General features: G+C 50.9%; 1 protein-coding gene across 1 annotated transcript in view; it reads left to right on the top strand.

Moving 5' to 3' along the window:
• Window positions 1-3,628: 3,628 nt before the first annotated feature.
• PLEKHA2 (pleckstrin homology domain containing A2) overlaps window positions 3,629-6,883 on the top strand; it is an 82,933-nt gene continuing 79,678 nt past the window's right edge. The window contains exon 1 of the mRNA XM_006164749.2: window positions 3,629-3,773. The gene's annotated coding sequence lies outside the window, so the exon portion shown is untranslated. The remainder of the gene's footprint in view (window positions 3,774-6,883) is intronic.

Here is a 6,883-nt window from a genome sequence, read left to right as displayed (position 1 = left end):
CATCGCTCTCTCCTTTTGAGATTTTGGGCACACACCCATGGCTGGTGTGTTTTCCAAGCTCCTGGGTCTAGGACTTGGACTGTGGGGTCAGTCATGGGTGATCCACTGCCTTAAACACCAGCCACACACAGTCTGGCTCAATTATATATATAATTTATATATTTAATTATATAAAATTAAAAATAATTTTTACATTTAAATTTTATCTTTTACATTAAATCACTGTATATCTTTTTAAAAATATGCTATTGAACTTTATTATATTTAAGTCTGTAATTAATTAATTTTAATTTGACCAGAGAAAGGGAGAGAGAGAGTGAGAGAGAGAGAGGGAAATTGAGAAAGCAAGCTGCCAGGTCTGGGACTTGAACCGTGTTCTGCTACGTGGGAGTCCAGTGCCCTTAACCACCACACCACCTGCTGGCCCTCAAATCACTGTACAGCTTTATAGAGGGCAAAATGAATTTTCCCAGCATAAATTTGTGGTGTATTAGTCCTGCCAAAGGTATTACCCTACCCGGCTCACTCTGGCCTGGTCACTTCAGTGAGTGCATGCACCCTATAGCAAAACAAAACAAAACAAAACAAATAAACAAACAAACAAACAAAAACTCTCCAAAAGAAGAAAAAAAAAATCCTGCTCTGGGGAGGGAATCGTGGTTCAAGACCCTGTTTAGACTGAACTGGATAGCATCTCAAGAGATTACTCCTCTGTACTCTTGCCTGTGGGTGAGGACGGGGCTTCGTAAGCCCTCTCAGGATCCTTCCAGCCAAACTGGGTCAAGGTGGGCAGACATAACGGTTGGGCACAGGCTTTGGGCAGGTCCATGCCTGGGTCGGATGCTGTCTGACTTTGTCTTTGGTGGGCCCTGGGTCTCCAGCCTGGTGCTTTCCTGTCCAGCCTCTCAGCCTTCCTCCTCACACAAGCTGTCAGACACCCTCTGTTCTCAGCCCCTCCCCTCTCAGAGGCTTGGGTCTAATCCCTGAGCGAGGACTTGGAGGCACAGAACAGCTGGTTTCTAAATGGCATCCGACCCTTATGGGTCTGGGTTCTGACGTAGTAGGCTGGTTTCCACCTACTTATCATAGCTTTTGTGCTTCTCAAAACTGAAATTTTTTGCTGGCAGTTGCTGTTTTTGTATCTCTTTCTTTGTCCTTGAAGGTGTATGCCCCCCCACCCCGTTATTACTGTTTTGGTGGATGTTTAAGAGGGTGCTGGGGCAGTTCCGTGCCCAGCCAGCCATGCGCTGGGAGCCTGGGAGCGCCCCTGGCTTCTCCAGCGTCCCCTTTGCTTGCCTCCCCTCTCCTCTTGCCCCGCCTTTCTCCGGTCTCTCACGTCCCTGCACTCTCCTGCCTCCCTCGCTTTCCCTCCTCTCCCTCCTGTCCTCATCTCTCCTCCTTCTCTTCCCCTTCCTTCTCTCCTTCCTTTCTTTCAGAATGACATTTGTCCTTCCTCCCTTGAAGGGCATCGGAAAGATGGCTCTTCTCTGGGCTTTAAAATCCTCTGAGTTGGCAGCAGCAGATAGCATAATGGTTATGTCATGGGACTCCCACTTAGTCAACAGCAGTTCGAGTCCTGGACCTGGCGACTTAAAAAGAAACTCATGCCAGCATGTGTGCGTGTGTGCCCCCAATCCTGAGAGTAGAATGAAGGGGAAGGGACTGTGGCGTGGCCATCCCCCCCGGTGTGATTTCTCACTTTCTGTCTCTCTGTCTCTCTGGTGAGCACATGCATCCTATACCAAAAATCTCTCAATTAAAAAAAAAAAGCTTTGACTATAGAGCCAGCAGGTGGAGGAGTGGTTAAGGTGCTGGACTCTCACATGGCTAACTGCAGTTCGAGATCTGGACCCAGTGGCTTAAAAATCACACCCGGTGCGTGGGCGTGTGTGCCCAAAATCCTGAGAGGAGAATGGAGAAGGGATTGCAGCATGGCCATCGCCCATGGTGGTGATTTCTCACTTGCCCTCTCTCTGTCTCTCTCTTTATCTCTCTCTGGGCGAGCACACTCATCCTATGGCAAAAACAAACAAATCTCTGACTATAAATAGCACCCTGGGCTCCTGCTTTAACTTGAACACAACCCATCTTTGCAGTAGACTCAGAAATCCCAATACCCCCGGGTCTGTGCTCCCTAGTCTCCTCCCTGTGTGCTTGCTGAGAAAACTTGGTATTTCTAAGAAGTGGGACACTGGCATTGCCCCCAGTGCTGGCCCAGCAACTTCGGTTCCGAGTCTGTGGTCCAGAACCGTGGTCCAGGGAAGGTAGTGATGGGCAAAGAGCGCAGTGGGGACAGCAGGGCGGGGCCGAGCGCTCACTCTGGCCGGGGTCACTTCATAAGCCGCAGGAAGTGCCTGCTCTTTTCTGGGTCCTGTCCAAGGCAAAGGACTACAAACAGGGTAGGACAGTCAGGGTCCAGGGGAGAAGGCAGACAGCGTGACGGTGCCTTTCACACCCGATCGTGGTGCCTCAGTGTCTACTGCACACCAGACACCGGGCAACATTTCCACGTTACGTTGTCCTCACAGTGACAGTGTGTTCGACGGTGCTACACCCTTTATTCTAAAGTTCATTTATTCATTTCTCCCATGAGTAAGAGAGACAGGGAGGAACAGATGGAAAGACAGGTACCCTGGGACCAGCAGGTGGCGTGGTGGCTAAGGCAGTAGGGTCCCACATGGCCAATGGCTTGGTTTGAGTCCCAGAGCTGGCAGCTTGAAAAAATAAAAAAACAACAACAAAAAACAAAACCAAAAAACTCACATGGTGCACACGTGCACAAGTGCCCAGAACCCTGAGAGGAGAATGGAGGAGAAGGGACTGTGGCATGGCCATCCCCTGGGGGTGATTTGTCACTTTTTCCTCTATCTTTCTCTGTCTGCCTCTCCCGTGAGCACACACACACTGTCGCAAAACTTTCAAAAGAAAGAAAGACAAGTGCCCTAAAAGGGTCTCGAAGGCAGGGCCCACCCCAGCCTCAGACAGCCCAGATCATGGGCACACGTGGCCGGGAACGTCCAGGGAGATTCCAGATGAGAACCTGGACCCTTCCCACCAGGGTGGCCAGAGTGTGGCACTGCCGTCGAGGCACTGTTGGGCCCCATCACACCCATTCTAGTACAAGCAAACGTCCAGGTCAGAGGCGGAGGCCGCTCGGCACCCTGGGGACTCCCAGGCCAGGGGTCCCCAGTCTGCAGAACTGGCGAGGCTCCGACTGGGGCAGACCCCACCTGAACCTGGTTCTTCATCCCGGGACAGCTCTCCCCTCCAGTCTCCGATCCAAAAATCGAGTCTCACACAGGATCCCCGAATGGTCACAGGCTTTGAGTCCTGTCTCTTCTCATGGAGATGCCAAAGAAAAACAAAGTCATGAAAACCTTCAACTAAAACTTCCCAACCACAGAAGCTCCTGGGTGGGCAGTCCTTTCTCATCTCCCCCCTCTCCACTGGCGGGGGAATGGCCCGAGCTCGGGGTGGGGTGGGGGTTAGGTCTAGGCATGTGTTTTAGAAAAGGAAGATCTGCGTCCCCAGAGGACCATCAAGGGACCACGTGGGCGAGTTGGAGACACGCACGCGTGCACGCACGCACACACGCCTCTGCACTTCACCAGGCTTTAAAACTCTGTCTTTGAAACAGGAACTTGCCGGGGTCCCCTGAGCAGAGGAGCACAGACCTGGCCTTCCTCTTTCTCGGAGTCAGCCCATCCTTTGAAGCTGTCGCGGGCGGAGGCTCCTCGGGTGGTGCAGGCCTTCTCTTCCAGAACCAGGGTCGGGTGAGTGGAGGCTGCGGGCCCTCGGGGCTCCCGGGGCTCTCGCCACTTCAGTGATCCTGAGAACCAGGTGGAGAAGGCTCTTTGGAGTGGGGAGAATCAGAATTCCCCTCGCATTAAGAAAAGAAGCAGGGGTGGGATGTGGACAGAGATTTATAATATATATGTAATAACAGATGGAGCCACCAGACCAGAGCAACTCCCAAAGGAGGGCCCTCCCACACGCACAGGAAGGCCAAAAAAAGGCTTGAAGTTAAAACTGTTTCTGCTGCTTGGGAGTTGAGAGGGGAGTGAGAGAGGGCAGGGGTGCAGCGGGGACTGAAGGCTGGGTGGGAATCTCCCCTAAGGAGCAGCTCAGGAGGGCGACATCACATGGGATGAGCTGGGCTGGGGTAACCCTTCATGTTACAGGCCTCTGGACTCCGCAGGGGAGGCGAGGATGCCATGTCCTGTACGTTTAGTTTCTGCTTGGAAAGAAACCGCTGGTCCCCATCCTTACAGAGGCCGTGTGCCCCCGCAGTTCCCACCCTCCTGCTGCCTCCCTCAGACCCCTCTCAGTGCCCACTGTCCTCAAAAGCCTTCCTCCTTTCTTGGTTGTTGTCATTTCTGCTTACATTTTTGCTTTGGTCAGAAGGATAGAAAACAAGGCGGTGGGGGGGGCGTTGGACGGAAATGGCCATTTCACGAGAGACGAGAAAGCAATGAATACACCTGCGCGTTAGGGAGCGGGAGGAGCCCTTGAGTCTGGGCCTTATCCCTCCTAGGTCCCAGCTTTCTCCTCTCATCTAAAAAGGGATCTGGGCCACAAAGGTTGCCAGACAGGTACGGGACACCCAGCCCCATTTCGGACAATGTCAGACAGATAGCGAAGAAACATCTGGGTTTCAGGCAAACGCAGAGGGCTGGAAATCTGGCATTACAGTGCTGGGCATCGGAGGGGGTTCCGAAATCGTTTCCAGTGATGCTCAGGGCTGGTGGGATCCGGGTCCAGGTCTGCTCGAGATGGAGCCTGGGCCGGTTTCCTGCTGGTCTCCCTCTCCCCACCTGCCCTTCCACGCCAGCCCTCTCTCACTTCAAGAAAGGGGAAGAAAGCCGCCGCCCGGCGCTGGGAGGCCCGCCCGGGAAGAGGCCGCTACACGTACCTGTGTTTGTGTCGAGGAAGTGAAAGCTTTTTAACTGAGGACAAATCGCCTCCCCAGTTAGGTGGGTTCTGTTCATTGCTTCCAGAAAACTTGGAGAACAGCCTGACTGAGTTGTCCACGGATCGACCACTTGAGTAATTTCTTGTTTTTAAATTAGACTTTACTTCATAGAGCGGTTTTGGGTTCATGGCATTATTGAGCGGCGTGGACAGAGAGATGTTTGTCGTACACCTCAAAGGAGTTGACAGGATTGAGCCACTTTACCAAATGCGGACTTGTGGCAAAGCACATGACAGGCGCCTTGGCAAAGCGGGCGGGCTGGAGATGGTCACGTGTGTCACATGGGATTAGCGAGCACAGGCGACTCAGTCATCTCTGACGCCCTCTGAAGCCAAAAGACCTTCTGGGTTACGGCCACTTCTCCTCCCCTTTGTCAGCGACCACATTGTCACAGTTCTCCCAGCACCGTCTACTTACCGAGGTGAACGAGGCTGCTCGGGACTTTGTGTTCACAAAAGCGACAAACAGCAGGGGACGGACACTGGACACAGCTCGCCCCAATGAAAGGAGACACTGATAGAGGCTTAAATCATTTCGTACACTGGGGAGGGCCTAAAACTGCACGGCGGGGCTGGCAGGTGGTGGCGCGGTTGAGGCACTAGACTCCCACATGAACAACCGCAGTTGGAGTCCCAGACCTGGTGGCTTCCTTTCTCGCTTTCCCTCTCTCTCTCTGGTCAAAAAGTTTAATAAATAAGTAAAATAAAATAAAATAATTCTTTTAAAAAAGTTCATGGAAAGTGTGCATTATGAAAAAAACAATGTATGGATTTCAGTGTTTCTGCGCCAAAATTAACTTATACTTTAATTCTGTTTTCCATGAATTTTTTTGAAGAACCCTGTATATTTTTCGAAATCCACTGCATTGTCTTTTCATAATACACATTTCCTATCAACTTGCTGGGGACGCTTTCAAATATATGTCAATATGCAAAGAGACATAGGTTTGAACATTCATCCTCCTCCAGCTCATGAGAGAGTAATTTCCAGTGCTGTTCCACTGTTTGGTTTATAATGACCCGTAAAATATATATTTACCTTGTTATCGTTAATTAGCTTCAAACACTGTTTTCACATCTAGAGGCTTATGAACATGAGATTTTTTTTTCAAATTTTAAAATTAATTTACATGCGTGTCTTTTTGGTTTAATTGCCAGAGGGCATGTGTGCTCACCAGAGAGTTGAGGGGAGAGGGGGAAAGCACCCTCGATGGGGCATGGTCACACTGCAGACCCTTCCTCTTCCATTTCCCCATCCTGCCAGGATTTGGGGTGTGCAAATGCAACCGCTGTTTTCCAAGCTGCCGGGGCTAGGATTTGAACCATGGCTAGCCATGTGGGATCCAGCTCACCTAACCACTACAGTATGGGGCCAGTCCCACATGCATTTTATTTCAAAAAATATGATAAGACAATCAATAAAAGATGTCTGAGCATAAGAACATCTGCTATTTGGAAACAACCATTTAGGAGAAGTGGAATGATGGTGTAGTTTGAGGAGAAAAGGGAATGACTGAATATTTCTTTTTTTTTTGGGGGGGAGAGATTTTCACTATAGGGTGCGTGCGCTCGCCAGACAGACAGAGAGAGACATAGAGACAGAAAGCGAGAAATCACCCCCCCGGGGGGATGGTCATGCCGCAATCCCTTCTCCTCCATTCTCCTCTCGGGATCTTGGGCACGCACACACACGCACCCGGCATGAGTTTTAAGCCACCGGGTCTGGGACGTGAACCGCGCTCGACTATGTGGGAGTCCAGCGACATAGCCATTACGCCAACTGCTGGTTCCCTGACTGAATATTTCTTACTGTCAAAAAACTGCTTGTCCTTTTTATTATTATTATTTAGTTTTTGCTATAGGACACGAGTGCTCACTGGAGAGAGAGAGACACAGAGTGAGAGAAAGACCG

Source organism: Tupaia chinensis, unplaced genomic scaffold (genome assembly GCF_000334495.1).
Source record: "Tupaia chinensis unplaced genomic scaffold, TupChi_1.0 Scaffold143705_1, whole genome shotgun sequence".
NCBI lineage: Eukaryota > Metazoa > Chordata > Mammalia > Scandentia > Tupaiidae > Tupaia > Tupaia belangeri.
The sequence above is the reverse complement of the archived record's forward strand: the minus strand, read 5'-3'. Positions and strand labels throughout refer to the sequence as shown.